This window comes from Onychostruthus taczanowskii, unplaced genomic scaffold, assembly GCF_017590055.1.
Source record: "Onychostruthus taczanowskii isolate IOZ18803 unplaced genomic scaffold, ASM1759005v1 scaffold1, whole genome shotgun sequence".
Taxonomy (NCBI): domain Eukaryota; kingdom Metazoa; phylum Chordata; class Aves; order Passeriformes; family Passeridae; genus Onychostruthus; species Onychostruthus taczanowskii.
The window spans coordinates 32847248-32871715 of record NW_024496525.1 but is presented as its reverse complement, the minus strand read 5'-3'; positions in this window follow the sequence as shown (position 1 = coordinate 32871715).

The window sequence follows — 24468 nt, the reverse complement described above, 5'->3', positions numbered from 1 at the left end:
GTCTGCCCCTATGACCCCTATGAGGCAGCTATTTTAACAAAACTGGTTTTGCACGCTGATAAATATTACAGCCAGGCAGATGAAATCACATGTGTGAAATATGAAAATATTAAATTGTTATAAATAGTGGTAGCTGTAGATGAGCCTTTAAATAGTGTCAGAGGTCAGGCAGTGTAAAATAATCTCCTAACCCTGATGGCCAGGGACTGACAGACTCCAGGCTTGAAGTTTGGTAACGGAATTTATTCTCCATAAGTGATGGATTGAGGTTATATTTCAGCAGCCAGGTCACAGCAGGAAGATAAGGAAATCCAAGGGAATCTGTTACTCATCATGAGTTTATCTCACTGCACCACAATGTTTTACTCCTAATTTACACCAGTGCAGAGCTGAGCTGAAGGAGTTCACTGCTGCATGAGTGGTTCTGTGAAGAAAGTGTGATGTGTTTCACCAGCCAGGCCAACACCGAGCTTTTCAGTGTGGGGATTCCATGGGAGAACATTTGATACAGGCCTGGAAGGGAACTGTGATGCCCAAACAGGTTTTGTGCTCCAAACGACATGGGCTGCAATATTGAAGTGTCACACACTGACCTATGGCTATGAAAAAAAAATCTGTGATGAGCCTACAACTAACTCTTCAGCAATGGAAAAAGATGCCATATTGATGTTTTGTCTACCACAGAGAGATCCCTTAATTCACTGCCCTGGAAAACTGCTGCCATCAGGGTGTTTGGTGGTTATTTTTTCTCCCCCTACCTTCTTTGGTGGAGAAAGTAATTTTTCTTCTTTCTGAGTTTGGAAGTTTATGGCCTTTGACCCCCGTCTGCACATGGAGCAGCTCAGGGTCAGCTCCTGGGTGAGGAAGGGGTCCAAGCAAGGGATGCCAGAAGGATGGCTCTGGAGAGCATCATTGCAAACATTTTTGAAGGACACTGAAGATTGTTGCTGCTGTGTCTGTAAAGCCCTGGCAGCCAATGCAGACGAGCTCTCCTGCTAGAACCAAGGGGATGGCAGGGAGCTGTCAGACAACCCTGCTCTACGGCTGCCACCCCTTGTTCTTTCAGAGAAGAAAAGAGGCCTTTCCCTTAATTCCTTCTTTTCCTTCTCCTTGTCTGTCTCTCCTAATTCACCATGCTAGAGGGCAAACTTAGTTTGGTGTGGGTAGAGTTAATTTCTCTGTAGTATCTTGCATGCTTGTGTTCAACTCTGCTTGCCTGCCAGGGCTGAGACATGAGAAAGGGAAAACCTGCAGTTCCTCTTGCCTCTGCACCCCCATACCCCTTCCAGATCTTCTGGGAGGTTCTGACATCTCCATCTCACTGCTGGATGAAGCTCCTGCTGTGGGGTGGGATAAAGCATCCCATGCCTCCAACTTACTGGGGTGGAGAGCAGCCGTGCATGGAGAAGGCTTGGAGAGGCTCATTTTAAAGTTTTTTCTGGGGCTTCCACTGCTCTCCCCTAAATAAGGCAAGTGCTGGCTGAGAGCCCTGCTCCACATGGGAGCTGAGATCTTGTGCTAAATTGGATGGGAAAGCTTTCAGCAGGCTAAACTAAGAGTGTTTTCTTCACTTTTGAAAAGTAACTGACCTGTGCAGTTTTGTTGCTGGTGGTATGGGAAGAACAGCCCTCCAGGAGGAGAAAACTTGGACAAACTGGCCCCAAACAGTCAGCACAGGCTGATGTTCAACTGAAGAGCAGCTCTACAGGGTTTTTGACCCCCCACAATCCTACACTGGCAGGGTGATGACCAAGCAGAGGCCCTCCAGGAGGGAAGTTTTGCTTTGCCATCACACTTGGGCAGCATCTCCCCAAGGGACCATGGGCTCCCCTTGTGCTCCCTCATGGAGGCAGCTGCATCCAAACCACCACAGGACGGCTCTGGCCAGGATTCAGGTGCAGCCTGGGTGCTCTGGATATGATCAGCATTGCTGCCTGAATGTTTGCTGTAGCTGCAGCCATGGCTGACACTTCATGGGGGTTCCTCAGAGGAATTCTCTGTAGATGCAGCAGCACCAGGATTAAGCATTAGGATTTTGCACACATCCATACACAACTGGCTGTGCTGAGGGAGGGAGGGGGGGTTGCAGAGCTCTCTGCTGGGGCTGAGGCCTGGGGCAGGACACCAGAGCGTGGATGTGCCAGAGGGATTTGCTGCACATCCCCAGAGAGCACCTGCAGCCAGGCCAGGGAGAAGGAGGGTGCTGCACCTCCAGCCAGGTCCGTGCAGACAAGGTGGCCCCACAAACAGCCCCAGTGCTACCCACACGAATTATGGTGAGTTCCCACAAGATCAGATTCCATCCCTGCAGCCTTGCACTGTCATTTTGTTTGCTTGCTTACCCTTTCCCTGTATATCCCAAAGGCAGCACAGGGAAACACGCTTTTTCTGGTGTGGCCATGCCTGTGTGCTTCTGAGTAAGCTGACGCAGTTCCAGCCTGAGCTTTTTCCATTCTAATGGCTTCAGGTTTAATCATAAAGCACTGCTATAAATAATGGATTGTGATAGACGACGTCTTCCAGTAAATCCTGCCCTGTCTGCTTGTGTTTGGATGGCTGCATTATGCCAAAGTCAGCTGCTCAGGAGCTATTGATGTGGGGAGGCAGGAGTGGAGGAGGGAGGGAAGGAGGGAGGGAGGGATTCAGCTCTTTGCTGGGTGATGATTAAGGGGCAGTGCTGGGGTGACTGGTTTGATCCTCAGAGTGGCCTGACTCTGCTCTGGGATAAACCATGGCAAAACCAAGTCCAGCAGGAGATGGATCATACAACTGTGTGCTTGATTCATAGTGTAAGGGGGATTTCAGTTGTTGATGGATTCACCTGGGATCTCTGGCAAAGTCAAATGACTGATTGGCAGCCAGAGAAGCAGGAATACGGCAGGGAAATTCAGTCGTGGATAAAAGGGTATCTTCTTCCACTTTTACAATGTATTCATAGGGATTTCAGTTGGGATCTCCTAAATGCAGAGTGAAAATGTTCATACTGCTTGTACAGCTGAACACGCCACTCCTCAGCACCAGGGAACACAGGATCAGCAACGGGAGCTTGTCCTTGCTGGGAAATTTCTAATATTAAACCAGCTTCTCTCTGAATGCAGGATCATGATTAGATAAGACCTGAGTCAAATTAAATACAATTCAGAAAATATAGGTGGGACTTACATGGCCTCCTTTGAGCAGTACCCTGAGTTTTGATGGATTTAATCTCAAAACTCCTGTGCAATGTATACATCCTACAGCTGCCAGTACATTACCAAAGAGCTGAAACAAGAGGAGCTCAGCTTGGCAAGACCTGTGTGATGCTGGTGACAAAGAGTGAACCCCTCTGTGTGACAGACACTCTGCAGGGACCCAGAATGAGCACAGGGTGTGCAGGCTATAGGACTGGAAGCTGTATAGCTGGGCTGCAGCAGTGCTGTTCCTGCAGGAGCATCTTCCAGGGAAGCTGGGCTGTGCAGCCCCAGCAAAGGACGTGCCTGTCCTGGGGCTCCCTGCTCCTCTCAGTGCTGTGTGCTGTGCTGTACCACCCTGCCAGCCTGCCTGGCTCCCTCACACCTCACTGCACACAAATGCTCCTAATCTCCTCTTCAAAAGCAGCTCAGTGCAGGTCCCCACCTCCAAAGGTTTGCTTTTACAATGCCCCCACACAGCCAGCCATGGATAATTATTGTCAGTGGACACACAGCACTTTACCCAGAAATGGATGGACTGGGGAGTCCTGCTGCCCACCAACCTGTTTTAGCGGCAGTAAATGACTCTAATGAAATACTGTGCTGTGGACAGTCACATGCTGGCTCTGGATTGATTCATCACAATTCCTGAACTCTTTGTGCCCTGCACAGCCGAGGGCAGCATCCTCCCCAGCAGGCACAGCCCAGCTCACACAGCCTGTGTTTGTGGGAGCTGCAGCCTGGGCCAGCCCATCCTGCTGCTCAGCCACTGCCACTGACTGGGCAGGGGATATCTTGTGTTTCCAAACATCCCATATCCCACCTCCTCGAGTCAGACCCAGCCCACACCCAGGAACATTATGTATTATCTGGATCATCCAGGAATCTGGATGGCAAATTATGGTAAGAGCCTCAAGTGTTGTCAGTGAGAAGTGCTTTTGAAATAAGAGAATACTTTTCAAATACCACAAGAGCTATGGTTGTTCATTAACTTGCTCAGCATTCTCAATTTGCAAACAAAAACTTTATTCTATTTTGATGCAGAATGAAACATTTCCTGGTGTTTCACATTTTTCACTTGTTTAGATTTTGTGTGGCTGCTCCTCCTCCTCTGCTCTTCCATCCCCAGTCCTCCAATCTGGCACTGATGGAACTTGGAGAGGAAGAAAATAAATAAAGGACCATTCTATTCTTTTGTTGAAACATGGTTTTAATGGAGATTCAAAAAATTCCTAGGAGAGTGCTGGGTGGGAAGGCAAATGTAAGTTGTATAATCACCTTCTAACTAGGACTGCTCCCATTTCCCCGAGCTTCCAGACCCAAAGCCTTGCTGAGCCAGCAGTCCTGAGCCTGCTGCAGTGTTCCACACTCCTGCCTGCAGCATCTCAGCCTCCAGCCAAGACTGGGAGAGCTGCAGACCCCAGCATTTAACCTTTCAAAGGGCTCCTCTTGTCTTGGAGACACACTGTGCAAATATTCTCCACTTAATGCGAGTTCTTGGCCTGGCCCTGCAATATTGAGTGGTTATGGCAGAGAAGGAGTCTGTGATGGGTGATCAATTAAAGATGGTAAACATGCTGTCAATGACTGTTCCAGGAAATACACATTTCTTTGAGTCATTTTTATGTGAGAACATGAGGAGGGTAATTAGAAAAGCTAACAAGTGTATTCACTTGGAATGAATAACATCTCACTGAGATACACAGGCTTCCCATCAGCTAGCAGTGGAACAGAGACATCCTGGAACAGACATTAGAAATGGATGAAGAATAACAAATGCAGGTGATGTAACTGCTGCAAATCAGATTTTTCAAGACATATTCAGCTGTTAGGCTGCTCCTGAGGTGCATTCATGTTTGGGATGGCACTTTATTCTCAGATCAAACTATTCTGGGCTCAGAGACTAGAACTTCAGCTGGCTCAAATCAGCAATATCCCCATCTCCACCCAAAGCCAAAGGGAGTTAAGGTATTTACACCTGTGGAGTATTCCTTAAGGATTTATGGAATGATCTTAGGGTGGGCAGAGAGCTGAGAAAGGGTTGTGCAAGAGGAAAGAGTTTCTGACCTGCTGTCCTGACCCTGAAAGTTGTAGTTTGAGAAAAACATTAGTATTAATTTTGTTTATCTCTGTCTTTTTTCCCAGCACCAAGAAACAAAAGTTTCACAATGGGCCTCTGAGCCTCATTAATTTTGTTTATCTCTGTCTTTTTTCCCAGCACCAAGAAACAAAATGGGCCTCTGAGCCTCACGAAACTTTACAGGGGTGTCTGTATCTTCCCTCATCCAGTCTCAGGAGACTCAGACCTCTCCTGAGGGCACAGCTCATCTCCTGGATGCCCTTCCTTGCCAGTCCCCCAGCCCCTGGAAAACAGGGTGTCCTCACTGCTGTAAACAGTGAGCCTGGGCTGGAAGCAGCACCCAGCAGCAAGGATGAGAGTGGGACAGCATAGCCAGCAGCTCACTGGGTCCCAGGGGTGAGGACAAAAGGCAGAGCCCACCCACCCAGGGCTGCCTGCAAGAGGGAATTGCCCCTGGGCTGCATCCTGCAGGTCTTGGTAGGCTGCTCATTTGTGTGTTTCTGTGTGTTAAGTAAGTTGAGGAGTTTGTCAGTAATTGCTACAGTGAAAGCAAGTCAGAAATGATGTGATGTAATGTTCAGACAAATTACATTATGTAATATTATCCCAGGGATATTTTCTCTTCTGATTACCCCTGAACACTCTTGCTCTTATCCTGCCACACTTCTTCACCCTCTCTCTGGAGTCTTCTCTTGCCTCTAGGCCACATTTTCCCTTCAGTCCCTCACTCCCTCACGTGTGCCAGGTGTGCTGCCTGTGTCCTTGACCCTGGCCTTGCGCCATCTTCCATGCCAGCCCTTCCCCCAGGAGCATCATCTCCAAGGTGTGCTGGTAGTCTTCCATTAATCCAGACCCACGTGCCATTCCTCACTCTTGCTGTGCTTCTCACATGCTTTCCTCCCTTTACCTCCATACTAGAGGTCTTTTCCAACTTAAACAATTCCATTATTCCATGGTTTCTGTGCCCTTGGATGAGGTGAGTGCACAAGCCAACCTCTCTGAACTTTTCACCACAATTGGGCAACAGCAGAGCTCCAGGGAGAAGGAAGTTCTGGATCTCTTTGGTGAGAACCAAGGTGCCTGTGGGCAGGAGCACAGGAAAAGCTGAGGGAGCTGCAGAGCTGTTCCTGGGCAGAGTGGGGCTGTGAGTGGAGCAGCAGGGCGGCTTCCTGCACGGGGTCATGACTGCAAAGTGTGCTTCACTCACCCTCCCACTTCCAGGCACTTTGGCTATGAGGTAGTTGTGATAATTTCCTATTTGATTTCATTCATGCTGCCACACTTATAACTTAGATATTCTCCACTTGGATCAGAGCCTGCTGTCTGCTGGACATGACCCACCCATGGCACATGCTCAGAAATGCTAAAGGAAGGTAATAACAACATCAGTGTCTTTTTCATCAGTGGATCTGCTCCATGAAAGATGCCAGGACAGTATCCTTTCCATGAAGGGGAAGCTGAGACTGTTAAAATTCTTGTCCAAAGTTACCCAGCAAGCCAGGATTCCAATGCAGGGATCCTACACTAGAGTGCACTCCTCTTTGCTGTAGGTCTTTAAACAAAACGGTATGAAACACCTTTTCCTCAATTCTCACCTCCCCAGAATAACAAAAATCACTTTGAAGTCCCCGGGCACATTTCACACATTGCCTGCTGAGAGTCTGCAGCCACCCTCCCCCTGGCCCGGGACCAGCAGGATTCTTCCAAAATGCAGAGGGACTGGTGCACGGACAAAAGCCTCTGGCATGGACACACGAGGGTTATTGCAGTTTCAAAAGCCCATATGTGAGTTCTGTTGGCACAATCTGGGCAGGAAATTTCACAAACATGCCAACTTCTCTTTGTAACTTCATCTCTCCTGACAGTGTGTGCATGACTCATTCAGACATATCTGTACTCCATACTTCTCTCATTCCTTTTTAATTTATTTGGACTATGTCTCACTCTACTTTCTTTCAGAGAATCCCTGTCATCTCACCAGTACACGGGAAAAAAAGTGACTTTTTTTAAAAATAAAGGGGAAAAATAGTATTTTAGGTTGTTTTGATGTATTATGACGATTTGTGTATTATGATTATTTGTGTATTATGATGACTGAAATCATCAACAACAACCTTCAAGTCAGCAATCACAAAATGAATTAGGTTGGAAAAGACTGACGCAGTCAAGCTCTTTAGCTCTTATATATATATACACACACATATACATACATATATATATTATATATATACACATATACATACATACATATATATGCATATATGTACACCTACATACACTCAGTTATTCATTACAATCCCTTCTTTTATATCTTCCTTTTCCTAATAAACACATCTCCTTTTTATACCTTTTGGATCACACTGTGGTTTAGGCATGTATTTCTGTTTTCTTAGGGTCTGAAACTGTACAGACGAGTGCTGGCTGTGGAGTGTGTTACATCTAGGGAGTTATTAGCAGCAAATTAAGCAAGGATTAATTCCTCACCCCCACATTTCTTGCAGCAATCCAGATCTGCTTATCTCTTTGGTATGATGGCCTGGCAAAGCACACGGCGAGCCCTGGCCGTGTCTGTCTGCAGGGCTGAGCAGCAGCTGCCAAAAGTGGCCAGGAGGGATCCAGAATGTCCCAGATCACAAATGGGACATTGGTTTGGACAGGGGAAGAGGTCTCAGCAGGGACAGCCACTGCAGAGGTGTTGTTTTCACAACGAGAGAAGTGGCTAAAGGTGTACAAGCCTTCCATGTCTGACTGATTGCCAGAGACAGAAAGTTTTGCCACAATAATAATTAGCATGTATTGCCTAATGGCATTTCTTTTGGAGGTGGATGTTGTCTAGGATTCTGCAGGGAAGAAGCAGGGTTTGGAAAAAGGAATTACAGCTCCTAAACACCCAGCTTAGCCCCTGCTCTCAGAAAGATACCAGAGCATCTGAGCAAGCCTGGGCATGGAGCTGGGCTCAGAGGACTGAGGTGCAGTACCTGGTGCTAACTTTTTGCCTTCTTCTGGCCAAGACAGCTCCTGACTCAGTTTCCCCATCTGTAAAGCAGTGCTAATTATATGTTTACTCCCTTTTTGAAATGCTTTGAAGCCTACTCATAGTATGTGTTACCTACAGGGCTGGTAATGGCTATTATAATGAAATTAAAATCAAATTATATAGATATATATAGATTAAAAATGCATATACATCATAATTAAATATAATGAAAACTGGTATTAATTTTTTTTTCATTACTTGAGACAACATACACAACGGTTCCCAGTAAGCCAGAAGACTGCAAGTTTGTTCAGTATAGAGCAAAAATGCAATTAATTTCAAGATGGAGTTCTAGTATAAGCAAACTTACAAAAAAAAGCCTAAATTAAAGAAAAAGTATCAAGGAATTCCAGGGTTGTTAGTACTTCACTGAGCATTTAAGCTGTTTAAGCAGAGGTGCATTTCAGCACTGTTTTGACAATTACATAAAGGTAGAAGTAACAGAGTTCAGTTCTCTGCATCTGACCTGGAGATACAGATCTGGTTTTGTCCATTTTTTGTCTGGCTTTTTCTGCTTAAGCTCAGCATTACTAATTCATAATTCAGACAGATGTGTTGACATTTTGTGAAACTGGCAAAAGATTTGATTCTTCCTTAATTTAAGTGGCTGTTGGCTGCCAGTCAGAGGGAGCTTTACCCTTTCCCACTGGTTTGCAGTATAAGACTAGTTCAAGCTTTGCATTAATATGAAAGCTCTTTCCTAAAACTTTAACTACCAGTAGTTGTTCAATTTAATATGAAAAAACTGAACTGACATGTGAGAAAGGTTGATTTATTTGTGATTCAAATTGTCTGGGAACATGATCTCCAAAAAAGAAAAAGAAAAACATTAACATAATGAAGCAATGTCAGAAGCAGGACACAGTTCTCAGGCTGAAGATAGAGTGAATTGCATTTCCAATTTACCAACACATCAGTCACCTCTGTTTCAGAGGCACTGTGACATTCAATGAGTTTTTCTCCCTAACAGGGCACTGGACGTATTACAAAAATTAGGGTTAGAACCAGAAATGCATTTATCAGCTTAATGCCTGATTTCCATTCATTTCAGTCAGAATGCAACTTTTGCTTAAAATGTTCAACTCTTTTTTTCTTTTCTTCTTCTTTTTTTTTTTTTTTAAATTGCTCTGACAAGTTCATCAAATCCCACCCTCCAGTGGGCACCTTCCCTTCCAACCCCTCCCCAGCAAGCCTGTGAGGGGCCACAGTCAGTACTAACAGATTGTGGGACTCCCTTTTTGCAGTCACCACCTAAATATCCCCTTAGCAGTGGGTTTTCTAAGCCCACACCCCACCACAAAGCTCCTCCAGGTTTGCAAGCCTGGGATTTGTGCAGAAGTTGGGCACAGTGAACACAGGAGGATGACCATGCTGAGGCCTCACTCTGAAATGAAAGGTCTGTGGTTTGTTCCACCCAGGCTCCAGGGCTGAGCTCTTCCCACCTGCTGGATGTCACCTAAAGCATCTGGGCAGCAGAATTGCACAAAAAGCCCTCTCCAAGAGCAGGCAGAGGGAGCTCAGCTGGGCTTGGCTGCAGCTCTCACGACTTATTTGGAGAACACTTGCCATGTTTAGAAAGATGCCCTCAGCCCACCTGCCTTCACATGCCTCTCATTTTGTGTACAAGAGGTGCTGTGAAATCACACCAGGTCTGAGCTCTCAATAAAGACAGCACAGCTCTCACAGCCACAGCCTGAAGGTTGCTGTTCCTTCAGGAGAAGCTCCTGACACGTTTGTCTCTCTGTGCTGAGCCAGCAATCCCCTTTGCTCTGTGCCATGGGATTGAATAAATTACTGCTCTGTGGAAACTGTGCCCGGTGCACATCTCCAGCTCAGTAGCTGGGGGAAAACTGGGGCTGATTTAGGTTATGTGCTGCAAGGAGATAAAGCAGTCCCTGCACTTCTCGTGTAGACACGAGAGCTTTGCCACCAGCTGCAGTTTATTTCTACTGCGCTGTGGCTGAAGGTGTGTTGGAGCCCCAAATCACAGCTGGAACTCTCAGCTGCGGATGCTGCAGAGAAAACAGTGCGTGCCACCCAGTCCCAATGTACCTAAATAAGCAAAAAAGTCACCAGGAGGAAGGCAGGACTGCACAGGCTGAGCTGTGCTGTGCAAAGTCCTTGGCAGACACTGACCTAATTCAGTGGGAACTGGGTACCTGCATGTGCAAGAGGAATTCAGTCTGAGCAACCTGCTGAAGATCACGCAGGAAACCTGGGTTAAAGTTAGGAACTGACAGAAAATGCCAAATTGTTGGTCAGTGCCTGAACCACAGGGCAATTATCTGACAGTGTTCTTTATTGTGCTTTTAGAACAATTTCACAGTCGCCCAAGAAAGAGGCAGAGGGCTTGGTCTGGCAATTTTGCTCTGTAAGAATTTTCCCTTTAGGACCTAAAGGTTCCTTCTTTCTCTTACCCCTGAGGGTATCTTGGCAGACATTAAGCCTGAGTGAGTGATTCCAAGCTGTAATTTGTAGAAATATAGGTAATTAATTTTGCCCTGAGTTGCTTTTTTCCAGCAACAGGTGCTGCTGGAGAGTTTTGCAATGGCTCAGGAAGGGGTGACTTCACTGGGGGAGAAGGCAAGGAGCCTCCTGGGAGATCTGAAGAGCCTATGGGTTGAGAGAGGATTTTTTGAAGAAGAAGCAGAGATTTTCTCCATAGAGAAAGAGTGTGAGCAGGCAGGAGCCACACTGCAGCAAGAGACAGTGGGTCATAACAACTGATAAAGGTGCTTTGTTCTGTAAAAACCTGGCTTATTTTGCTGAAACTCCTTCAGTAGGAAACATCACTTTGGAGATTCTCTTTCTCAGCTCCAAGTGAGCCCTTCACAGAGCCACTGGGCTACTCCAGATGAGTCCTCCCAGGGCTCATGGACACACCAGGTGTACCTTTAAGACAGAGAGAGGTTTTGCAAGAACTGGGAGAAATCAAGATTTAGCATGTGAGATAAAGGTGGAAGCTGCTTTAATTATAGATTCAGAGCACGTTGCATTAAGGATTACTCAATGATGAGATGACCACTCAGCCCCCATATAACCTCATTAAAGACTGATAGGCTTGTCTTTCAAATATGTGCTTTTCCCTGTGCCAGATCTTAAATGGCTCTCTCCCGGTAATGCAGCTGCACCTTTAGCAGACCTTTAGTTTTTTTTTAGGTTATTGAAGATGCATTAAAAAATGAATCTGCAATGCTTCAAATCTTGGATTTTCCATGCTGACTGCTTGGCCTCTCAGAGGGCCTGGGGAGCAGCTGCTGGGCTTCTAAAGGTTAAGCTCTGCAGCCAAATGCCAGGATGTTTTTAGCAGCCAAGCCTGGCTGGCTCAGTCACCAGCCTGGCGAGTGCCACACTGGCAGCCCTGTGTGGTCAAAGGTTTGCATCGTGCCTCACATCTGCATTTCAGTTTGCACTTGCCTTCCCTGGATCTCTCAAGACCTACAGAGACTTCTGTGGTGGTTGTGAAAGGACCACAGGGGCTGTGAGCCCACCCGGACACGAGTGAAAACTCCAGGGGGATGGAGGAGAAGCGATGGAGCCTCACCACCAAACAGCACCTGGGTGTTTCTGGCTAACTCTCACTCATCTTGGAATGAGCTTAGGACGTTTCTTATAGGAGGAAAACAGTCTTATGCATCTAGGACACTCTCCAGAGTCAATGCCACCTTTTGCATAGATTCCTCCTGTGACTTCAGACAAATAAGCTACCTTTTCCCTGCCCTCAGAAATAAATGAGAATAACAAAATTTGCCTATGATTTTTCTCCCTCCAAAGTCGAGGTAAGAGCATCTCAGCTGGGGTCAATGCATTTGCAAGGATGTAAAAACAGGTGAAACAAACAGTGTTCAGTTACAATCTACTTAGGTTTGAGGTGTCCCTGGCTGTTTTTACACCTCACTGTATGATGTGTATATAACACTTGGTACACAACGTCACAATCTCAGCTGGAGTCATTAGATGATTCTATCCTATAATTAATAAACACTGTTGTCTAAATATGACATGCAACATTTCTAACAGCAGAGTATTTTTCATCGGAGAGTCTTAAAACACTCTCAGAACAAACACTGATTTCTACTTTTGAAATATGTGCTTTTCACTGATCTCATGGAAAGAAAACAGCCCTCCCCCTTGCCTCTCAATCTAGAGAACACAGGGTAAAAAAACATTTATATGTCTTTGCATTCCTGCCAAAGTGATTATCAGTGTCTTTAACAATTACAGTATTTTGAAGTGAATCATCAGCCCCCATCTCATCTGAGCATCTATTTTTTCCCCATAATCTGCTTTTAGAGGGGCTTTTAACCGCATCAGATTTTTCTTTTCCATTAAAATGCTGTCTGGATGACTGGAAAATAGAATAGCCAGTCCTCACTGCTTAGTTTCCATAGTGAATGTCTGGAGCAAAGGGCTGTGGGATTATTCAATTACTGCAATAATGGCCTTTGACCTGCTAAAAACAATCCAGAAGACAGAATTCATATATTGGATTATTTTTAACATTAATCATATTCTATTTAGAAATCACAGTAGAGCAGCTAGTGTTGAAGAGAAACTGTAAACTATTTGTGTATACTTTATTGAAGTGGCAAAAATTTTTATGCCGCATAGTTGTACAAGTGATGCCTTCAGGGATTTTCCTCCCCTCCCTACATTTCTGTACTTTGCTAAATGTGCTTTGGACTGCAAAGCCTCCTCCCTCAGCAGTGCACTACTAAATACAATGACCAGTGTCATCCAAGCACTCTCTGGAGACATTAAACTGCAGATAAAGAAATGTTCTTGATCCTGAAACTGCAGAAGAGAGGGAAAGCAACAACACCTCACACCTGGGCCCAAACTGGACATTTCCATGAACTACAGGAAGGGACAGCAGACTGAACCTGTCCCCCCTTAACCATGCCTCCTGTCCACATGTCATAACCTTCCCCACAACTCCCCTTTTTGCAAGACATTACTTTGGAAAAGAGTGAATCTCTGCCCTCAAACTCCAGGGAAAGATTCCTGGGATCACCAACATGTGTCCTCTGGATGTGCTCCCCTGACATCCTGAGCCACTGACTGATGCCCCAGCACAGCCCTGCCACCACTCCCAAGGAGGGAGGAAACACACAGGGCTTGAAAAGGAGGTCTGTGGGGCTGTAAATCAGGATTAGGTTTTAAGTTCAAGTACCAGTTGAAAAACACTTATTATTCCTGCAACCTAATATAGGATCAGATGCCCGTGCTGAAATTTCGGGAGGTTTTCGTTGGCACTAGAGCTACACCCATAGCAAGGACACACCGAGGACATTGGCAACACAAACAAACATCTGAAAAAGGAATTCACACAGCAGTAACACTGGCAACACGCAGCTTCCCACCCAGCTGCTGTAGAAACTACAAAATACATCTGCTGGGAAACCTGGTGGCTGTAAAGAAGAACCACTCCTTATCAGGAACACTGTGACTCTTTCAAACAGCTTCATCCTCTGTGGCAAGAAGTAGATTTGTGTTTTGGCAGGGAGGCAGTGGTACCCTGGGCACCAATCTCTCCATGCAGGCTCTCACAAGGGAGAGCCCTGCTGCAGGCTGAGGAGCTCTCACGGGCGCTGTAACCACGTCACGGTGTGTCTGTCACTGGGAAGAGACTGGTCCTGCTGGGCTGGTGGAGATGAAGGGATGGGAGCACCCTTCCTTCCAGTGAGAACTCCCTCCTGCCATGCCTGCTCATCCAGCTCCTCCCAACAGCACCAGGACCAGCCTGTGTCTGCTGCTCCTGCACCCTGCGACCACCAGCACCCTGCAAGGGCAGATGTGGAGGATGCTCTTGTCTTACAGCAACAAACATTTCCAGTGAAACCTCCCCTTCAGGAGCATGTTTGGGGGAGGCACGTTTACTTCAGACACACAGTAACATGAAAACTTTGCTGGTACAAAGGGAGGTCTGCCCTGGAGCTCCAGAATACGAGGTGAGGCAAACCCTGCAAATTGCCACTACAGAGCACTGGTTACTCTGTGATGTGTGGCTGTGCCTTTACACTGGGCCAAGCAAAGTCCAGAGGGGTTCAGATGCTCACACTGTCCTGGCTCTGCCCAGGGCTGGATGACTTTCAGAAATCCCTTTCAGCCCTTATTTTTGATGGTGCTGTGATAAAATTTGAGAGGATGAAGAAAAAATATAACTTTTTTCCCCTCTAAATGTAAACTGGTAATTACCTAACATAGGCATAGTGAATAAATCAGGTGTGTGCTCACCCTGACAGTGGGATCTGTGGCACCCTGTGACAGTCAGTTAAAAATGGCCCAGCAGAAATTCACACTGGGCAAAATCAGAAATAATTGTCAGAGCAGGTGGCGTGAATGTGCTGAGGGGAAAATCAGATGTTACAAACAGTTACCTGGAGGAAGAGGCCAAATGCAAAGGGGCTTTTAAAAGGCTCAGCTCTTCTCTGAGAGCCCTCCAGGTCCCTTCCAGACCACTGGAAGCTTCGCTGCTGCCTCCTGCTTGGCAGGAATGAGTGTGCACACACGTGCGTTTCTGTGTGTGTGGCCAAGATGCAGGTAACACTGCCCTGGTTGATCAGCCAGCCTCTGCTGATACGGCTCTGGCTGAGAGCAAGGAGGTCTGTGTGGGGGAAAGAGTCACCTCTTCTGAGGGGAGAGTTGCACAGAGCATGGTTTTGCAAAAGATGTTTATGTTTTAGCCCCCTCAAATGCAATGGGATGGTAAAAGCAAATCTGAAGCCCACCACAGTGCAGTGCAAGGACAGACTCCAGGGTAAGAAGCATTAAAGTGAATCTGTAACTTCACATCCCTGCTTGAGGACTCGCCCCAGGGGTGCCAGTGGTGCAAGGAATGAGAAAAGCAGCCAACACTCAGTGCCAGTGGCAGCTGGGACAAAGGGATTGCTGCCAGATCCCTGGCTCAGCTGGGCATGGTCCTAAGAACCTCCCTCTGCACAAGGGTTGTGGTGGTTGGTGCAAACCAGGGCTGTGCCCCAGCCCATGGGGAGCAGACAAGCTTCACAAACTGGAGCCTTCCAGCCCCCCCTAAACCTTGGGCCCCACAACAGCAGCTACAAGGTGTCCCTCCATCCATATTCTGCTTTCCAAACCCAGCCTGAAAATGAGACTTCTGTCTCCAGAAGCCAGGGCTGAGCTGCTGAGCACCATCAGTTTTCTATCAGGTTCAGGGCTGGCTGGATGTGTCCATTTAAAAGGATGGCAAACCACTGTGAGTTAACATCATTTGATGGCAAAAAACTCTGTATTTTGGGACTGGGGAGCTCCAGTGCCCTGCCTTGGAGCAATGACCTTGCAGCACCACACCAGAGTTTTTGGCCATCCAGCTGCTGGATGTGGCATGCAGGTACCTGGAAAGAAAGCCATGGCTTTAAGATGAGAGAGGTACAGACAGGTTATAAAAAAGCCAAGCAAGCACACACTAGGACAGGTTTCTGTAAAAGCAGGGAGAGCTAACCCACTTCACCATGGAAGTGCTGCTTTTGATAGGGCTCTAATTGGGGATTTTTATTCAGCGTTGACTCTCTTTTATCAACTCCTTGTCTGCATGAGGTTCTTTTAGGCATAGTAAAATGAGATTCACATTACCACATTCCTGCTCCTCCAGGCATTTTCACATCACTTTTCCCCTCTGCAGATGAAAAGCAGTGCAGTAATAAGTGGCATTTCTGTGGAATATGCTGCTTCCAGACACAAACTGCATGCACAATTACTTCTCCCTGTGGGGAAAGCAAGGTGACTGAAGATGTAATGATAACAGCACCTTGCCTTTGCTAGGCTGCTTTGATCCTGGAGGATCTCACAGATTTCCAGAAAACCTTATCCTGAAGCAATAAATCATGTGAACTAGGCAAAACATTTCCAAGATAATTTTTTTAAAATACAAACACCGGTCATACATGGACAAAGCCCAAGAGGTTCTGTCAGATGTCTCCCGTGACAGCTTTGCATAAAAAGAGGGAGAGAGAATGAAAAATGCCTATGGATAAGCATACACCCAAATATCCTGTATTTTCCTTAAAAGCTGAATCTCTTACCTGTGTTTCCTACACTGTGACAATCTGCAGTTGAGGACGTGTGCAGGTAGGAAGTCCTTTACCCCTTCTAGGTGAGGCTGGGCACAGGCCAGAGATTTGGACTAAAAACATTTTATTTCTTCAGTGGCTGCAAGGGATTGGAGTTACACCCATCTAGCTGTGGGGAGACATGAGTGCCCATCTCAGCTCCCAGAAACCCCTTATCCCAAGTATCCTATAGCCTGGGGGTCAGGAAAATACCCTGTTGGAGAGGAGTTTACATTGTACCATGTCGAGAAGGGCTTAGGCATGTCTTCCCTATCCACAAGTACAAGATCTCTGAGATCACCTGGAGCTCCATCCCTCCAAGTTCATGTTCTCAGGGCACAGGCAGACCTGCAGCAGCCCAGAAAGAGAAATACCTGACAGCAGGGATCATATTAGGCAAGACTTGATTGCAAGTGGCATTGCACTTTTCAAAATCTCCATTTCCTTTCCTTATTTAGCTTAAAGACAGGTGATGTCACATGGGTGCTTTGCAGTGAAATAGCACATTTAGTGCCTGGAATATTCCACGGGAGTAGTTTTAGCTGCAGTAATTCAGAAAACATCATAGCCTGACCATCCAAGTCACTGACCTGATGTAGCTTTTTTAGGAGCGAGATGTAAAGCACAGTAGGGGGATTTAAGAAAACTTGTGGTGATCTGGCTCTCTTTAAGTAACACAATAAATACAGAGGGCCTGTGAGTGAATGAGTGAGTATACTTCACAGCCAGCTGGAGTTTCTGACCACTGACTGGCTCGTGACAGATACTAACAGACACACAGAGACACCACACGAAAATTCTGCCATCGACGAGCTGCAGGTCTGAGAGTTTCCTTGTCTCATCCCATGCTGATGGAAAACTTTACTTCCATCACCTAGCCCTCAGCCAGATTTCATTTTCACTTGGTCTTAAACAGACTCATTAGACCATTCCTAAGATGGGCTTTGGTTGGTCAAACGTCACTTCCTGAGACAAAGTGAAGTGAGAAAGGAAAACTTAAAAGGTAAGGCAAGATGATTTTGATTATTTGTCGTAAGTAGATGGTTTTGGGTTTTGCAGGCGTGACTGGAAAAGTCTTCCCAAGATCTGCTTTCATAAGCTCTCCAATCTGCTCTCTGCTGGCTGGCTCACAGATCCTTTGCTGGCTTGGTAATGAGCTGTTATAAGTGAGACTCCTGTAAATCAGATGACTCTGTAGTCATTTGATGCTTATATTTGGCCTGCTGAGTCACAAGGACAGGGGTTACATCATGTCAAGCTAATCATGCAAAATGAATCACAGACAGAGCAGAGCTCTGGGGTGTGCTCAGGGTGGCCCTGAGGTGTGGGAGCTGGGCAGCCACCACCCTGAGCACACCCCATGGTCACCATCGGTGGGGCTCTGTCCCTCACTTCTGCTCCTGGCACAACTCTTCCTCCTCCTCTGGTAGGAATATCTCCTTTGAACAGTATTTACAACAGACCTCTAGAAGGCCCCTACCAGATAATGTCTGGTCACACACCCAGGTTCAGAGCGAGGTCAGACAGTGTGTCCCAGCACAGCCTTACACGGAGGATGCTATTTTTCTTTAAAACAGAAAAGCCAAATTATTTTATTTTCCAACATAGTGTTCCCTCTAACAGCCCATCCCTGACCCCGCCTGTTGGCTGTACACTGAGCCATGGCTTCCTCCCTGCGGTTCCTCCTCTTCTGCACCTTCTTGCTCCCAGAGTGGTCCCCAGCCTTGCACTCTGTCCTCATCTTCACCCCCCTGTGCTGGCACTTACCCACTGGTAAGTGCTAGGCAACCTGTGGGCTTCCTAAAGAAAACAGCCTTCACTGAAGAGCTTAATGCAGTAAAGATAATTGGGGTTGCTGTCAAATGCTGCCCTGTGCTGCAGCTGGAGGTACCCATCTCTCCCATGGAGCTGTGGGATCTCTTTGTACCTTTGGCTGCTCAGAGCTCACACCAAAACCACGGAGACAAGCAGAGTGGTAAACTGGCATATTAACACCTTTGTTTTTCATAGGGGTGCAGCAGTTCAGAAGAAAGAGCATTTCACTCCATTAGTCTTAGGGTAGTCTTGCATCATGAAATAAGTCAAAAAACCTGCAAGCTGAAGCCAAGAAAAAAATCCCATAAGCTCACCAAGAAGCAGTGTTTGGATAATGGTATTCTGGTATTCCCCAGTGAAATGTTTTGCAAGTTACCTCTCACAGGTCACTCTTTTTCCTTCAGATTGTAGAAAGCAAAAAAATCTCAGCACATGCATCAAGGAAAAAATGATGACTTTGATGGTTTAGCAGTCAAGCCACTCACCTAGAAGAAGGGGCACTCTGCTCCAGAAAACCACTTCCTTTTTTTAATGTGCTAAATATTTAATGCAAGATGTACAACAAGTTTTGGCAGCCACCTGCTTACCCTGACCACTAAATCACAGTGGTATTTGCAGTGGTGCCTTTCTATCTGATCAGAGTCTGAGCTTGGTGCTGCACAGCAGAGCCATTTTCAGGAAATGCAATGGGAATTCCCACAGCTCCCACTGGACTACCTGGTGAGCAAGCATGGATTTGAATCCCATTGCTCAGCAAATATGGCTCCCCCAGTTCCTGAACCAAAGCTCCAGATTCTGTGTAATCACTGAAAAAGAGGAATGGATTAATTCAGATAGAAAAGGTTCAGCTCTGGTGATGTCTGGGAAAGGTGGTGTGTGCCTTCAGGAAAAGGTCCTGGGTGGTGGATCCTAGCTGTAGGGTCTCCTTGCAATCCTGGAAAGGACACTGGTCCCACTGAGGCACAAGTGTTCAGGTAATAGCCTGGGCTGGCTGGTGGCACCCCTGTGGCACTGACAGTGTGATGAAACCACTGACAGTGTGAAGGGGCCACTGCAGGTGGCCAGCAGGAGAAGGGCAGAGGGCAGGTGGCCAGCAGACCCTGCTGGCTGCTGGAGAGGGCTCTGCTCCAGCACAGAGTCTCTGGCTGAGGACTCACAGTCTCTGCAAGGCACAGTGCTGTGCTGAGCCTCCCTCAGCTCCCTCAGAGCAGCAGGGGGTTATTCCTTAGGGTGTGCATTATCTCTGATGGTACTGCAGCTACCCTCCCTCTCACCAGCTCTTATCTCTCCTCCAGCCATACACCTTTCAGTTATGTGACCATTTTCTGTTTGGGATCACATTTTTGTTCACACACAGAGTATTTTCCAAGGGAGACCTGTTCAAGAGCCTCACACATTTGATTTTTGTCCCTATTTGCTGGGAAACAGCACAGCCTGCCTGGAAGTGTCAGGCTATCCAGGGAGAACAGCCCTCCCTCCCTGTGAGCTCTCACAGCTGGCTTGTTTTCAGAGGTGATGCTGTGCAGATCATGGTCTCTGTTAACATGAGAATGAGAACTGATCCCAAATTTTATGGCAGGTGAAGAGCAGTGGCTGCGACTGATGGTGTGTCCTTTTGTTCTGGTGGCATGGCTGTCCCACCCCTGTGCCTGGCTGAAACTGTGAATCCCTGAGGCAGCAGCCTGAGTCACTCTCATGCTTTCCCTTCACAGAGGTACCACACATATGAAATAAATAGCAGCAGCCCTGCTGAAAGGCTCTTGCCGTGTTGAGGACCATGCTGAAACCACAGCAAGCAACTCAGAACTGTCTCCCTCCTCAGAACTTGCTCTCCCTGCCCTCCTCTGTGAGAAAAAAGGGCAAAAAAAATCCCATATCCATGACCAGACCCCTCCCTGGTGGGAGAGGCGATACCCGGGCTTGGAGGGGCACAGCTCTCACTGCCAGGAGAGTGAGGTCTGCATGAAACCTGCTTCAGGCTTTGTCCTCTTGAGCAGGAAGAAAAACACTCTTCCTGCAGCCCTGACTGACCTGAGGTCGGTCTGCAGCACAAGCAAGCAGAAGGGTGAAGCCCCTCGCTCACAGAGAGCAGCCACAGCTCTTGCCTCAGTCCCTGGTCTCTGGGAAGTTGAGCCTTTGGCGTGCTCAGATATCTGATCCCACCTGAGCCCTCTCCACCGTGGCAGAGCCTGCTGAGCTGACAGCAAACAGCTCAGCTGGATGTGATGGAGGCTGCAACGCCAAAATAGTCCTGCAGCCTTCTCTGTGCAGTGTGAGAGCAGCCCCAGCGCCGTCCCTCCTCTGTCCCCAGGCAGAGCTACCGTGCAAAGTGCTCTGGTCTTTGGAGGAGAACACCATGTACCACTTGATCTCCCAGGGACAGGTAATTACCGTGCTGTCTGCTGGTGCCTGTGGGGAGCAGCAATGCATGTCTTGGCAGACCTCACGTGTTGTTCAAGGCAGATTTCCTGCACAGATCCAGGCGCTGGATGACAGCCACAAGTAGGAAGGAGACGAACACGCCCTCTCAGGAAATGATAAAGGAACAGAGAAAATGCTTTTGTTTGTGAAACAGCATCATTTGGAGCACCATGAGAGCTCCTTCCAGAGGCAAAAGCAGAGTGTGGAAATCACAAGCAGCTCCTAACCCCATGCCAGGCACTGGGTGTCACTGGGCGTGCTGTGCAAGTCAGCTAACACTAGAAAGGACCTTAATGCATTCTCACTTCTGAGTGGTGGTCTCTTTGGAAATCCCACTGATAAAGATGGTGATCCATTTGTTATGAACTCATCTCTGTAAAAGAATTTTCTTTATCAAAAAACCAGCATTGAGGAACCAGGGGAATGATCCTGGCATGGAGGAAGCTGAGAGAACAAGAGAGCAGATGCAACACAGACTAATGGAGTGGGAGGCACTGCTCAGGTGACACATAAGTCTGCAGCAGATAGAGAAGAGCTACAGCAAAGATGGACTGGGCAGATTTCACCAGTGGGACAACACATGGAACCCTGGAGTTAAAAGGCGTTTTTCATGTGGGAGATTATTTTTCAGGGATAAGTCATGAAAGGCTGACACCAGGCATCCTCCAAGGCAGCAAGCTCTGGAACACAGCCTCTGGCAACACAGAGAGAAGAGATGCCCACCAGCCAAAGCACTCTCCCAGACGTGCCAGAGCCCAGTTCACACACTTTTGCTGCTGGGCTGGGGGAAGTTTTCATGCAGGGCACAGTGCCCCTCTCCTATTCCATGGTGCAGCCAGTGCTCTCAGGGCTCTCACAGCCAGAGGTCACCTTCAGGCATCCTTCTCCAGGAAATGGAAGGAATTGCTTTTCAGCTTCTCACCTTCCAGAAGTGTCCTGCAGACATGGAGCTGCTCCGTGCAAAGGCAGGTGGGCCTCTCCCAGCTGTGTTTTGTGACAAAAGGGTGCCTTGGACATGATCTCCAGGGAAGAGTCTATGGTTACAGATTCCAGGTGAGAGCAGGTACTTCTGCAGCTCTTTGCAGGTCCCTGCTACTCTCCTTGCATTTTCTTCAGGCTAACTTAGGGGTTTGTGTCGCCCTGTTCTTCTAAGTTCTTCTAAACCCTTCTAAGCCTTCTGATGTTTACATTCTTGTAATGAAGTTTCTCACCACTCTTATGTAAATAATTATTGTTTCTACATTCCTCTCTAGAGGAGGAGAAATCTGACGGACTGTTAGTTTGTCCAGTGTCATTGGAGAGGGGGCACTTTCATCCTCCAATCCACTGTCCCTTTTGTAAGTCTATAAATATTGGAGTCAGGAAATAAACTTCCCTTTTTTTTCTTCTTCTTACCTTGGAGTCCAGTGTCCGTGTTGTTCCATTTCGTGTCCTATTGTGACAGGTTTGCTCATTTTTGGCCTTGGTGAATCCCACTTTTACATGCTGAGTTCTCCCAGAATCTGCTCAGGACTCCAATCAGAACTGGATAGAGAAATGTAAGGGGTAAAGTCCTGAAATACTCAGCCCTGCAGCCTCTAAAATCCTTTCTGTCTGGGCAATGTATCTCATCTGGGTGGCTTTTGCCTGGTTAATGGAGGAGAACTGATCTGACCATTGTGGAAGAAAAGGCCTTCCTGCACAGATATTCTATCTTCATCTGGGAAGAGGAAATTGGGAAACAGAGCTATGGAAGACTAGCAGATTTTAGGCAACCAATACCTCTTCATAGCCCAAGGAATGTAACATTGAAAAATGCGTCCTTGTAGAAGGGAAGAAATCTCTGTAATTGATTTTCTGGCACTCAAATGGTTGAAACGGAAAGAGATAAATGAACTATGCTCATAACTGCACAAATCAGGGTATGCAGATAGTTTCTTGTAAAAATGAAAGCTTTTATATAGCTGAGGTTGATATATCTCACTCAGAAACGTTCAGATACATTTTAATGAAACTTTCAAAGTTATTTTAATAGAACTCTAACTAAGAGTCTTTTTGGATAAAACACTGAGGTATTGCATCTGACGGTCTCAAAAAGGAAGCCTGAAAGCAAGTGCATTTTACTAAGAATATCTGTACTGCACTTTAGCATTACTACAGTGCGATGAGAGTGCAGGAGACTTAATCTGGCCTAAGTTTTTCTCACTGCTTAAAGCAGTGAAATCTCTTCTGCCCAAGCCTTGATCTCTGCCTAGAGATTTATCAGGAGGAGGCTAAAGTCAGACAGCAGAGAGGGGACCCTTCTAAAAGGCATAAAAAACAATAGTAGAAATTCTTCAGGGGAAAAAAAAAAAAGTAGTTTAGTCACACATGGTCCAGTTATATCACCAGCAAAAGCCAATGTCTTTACAAATAATAATCATGAATGGATCAGTCTCTACAGGTCCTTACCAGTCCTCAGTCAGCCTGAGACAGATGCTGAACTATATTGAGACATCCGGTGTCTAAATATTCTTGAACAGCTGGTCAATAGAGCTTGGCCAAAAGAACAGCTGAGTCAGGACATCAAAACATGACCCTACAGAAATTCACTGGGCACTGCATATTTTCTTCCTTCCCTGCCCCATGGATGTACCAGCACATGCTCACTTACATGCACCAAGTACACATTAAAAAAGGAGAACGAACTGCCATGACAAGATCCCTTACAGTCAGGAACCAAATTCTGGAGTCTCCACTTAGTCCAGCAAAATGGTGTGGTCTCAGGTTAGTAAAGGAAAAGATCTCAGGCCAGAAGAAAAGCACCAATGTAAAGAGCTGTGCCAAATTTTGTTAGGAAAGGTCCATTTTTTCATGCACCTGGACTCTGCACACTAAAGGCCAGTGACACCTGGGCTCCTTCTGCATCAGGGATGCTGCAGCAGAAACTGAGGGTGCCTTGCATGTTCATTTTGAATACTTCATGTGCACAGCTCCAACACTGGTGCAAATCACAGATATGTTTAAAAGGGAGGGATGGGGCTGGGAGGCTGAAGTTGAGATTTTAATTTTTTTTTTAATTTCAGGCAAAATATGTTAATATTTTGAATCTAATTTTTCCCATGTACAATTATTAGCTCTGCTTGCCTGTAGGAACAATTTCAGACAACTTCTAAACTTGCTTCTAAGTTCTCTGTTCTGTTCTTGTTGTACTGCTTAAAAGAGCAAGACATGGCAGGAATGAGTGACACCCATTTGGCTCCAGGGAACTTTATTGCCTGACTTTCCCATTTCATTTGTGCCAGAAAAGGTTTGTGCATCTGAGATGAGAGCAGCTCCCTAAGCAGATTTTTACCTTGGGGGAGTGATGAGCTGAATGTTACTGTTGGAGGAGATTGTGCAACTCAGTAGATACCAGATCACAAAAGTGAAGTGGGAAAAGTCACTGGAACTGGTCCATGTCACGTAGACTAAAACCTCCAATCATCTAAAAAGTCATGTAAAACACTCTAGGAAAAAAGCACAGAGCCACATAAAGAAAACAAGAACATTGGTAATTCAGATGTTGCAGGACCTTGCAGATCTCAAATAGCTGAACTGGCCAGAGTATAAATCCAAGCAGAAGACATATGGCAAATAAGAATGGGCACACTTCAGGAGGCCATTGAAGGGGAGAGGGAAGGCTGAGGAGGGACTAGCTGAGCCTCCTGTTGGACATGGAAATGGGAACATGTTTCCCAGGGCAATGCACCTCCCCTCTGATCCCAACAGACCTCATCGGAAAAATCTCCTGCCACCCATTTTCCATAATTGCCCATGCAGTGGCAGCCCCATTGACCAGGGTCAATGGTTGACACTGAGAGCAGGAAAGAAGGGAACGAAGAGAGAGGAACCCGGGCCCTCAAAAGAGCAAGTATA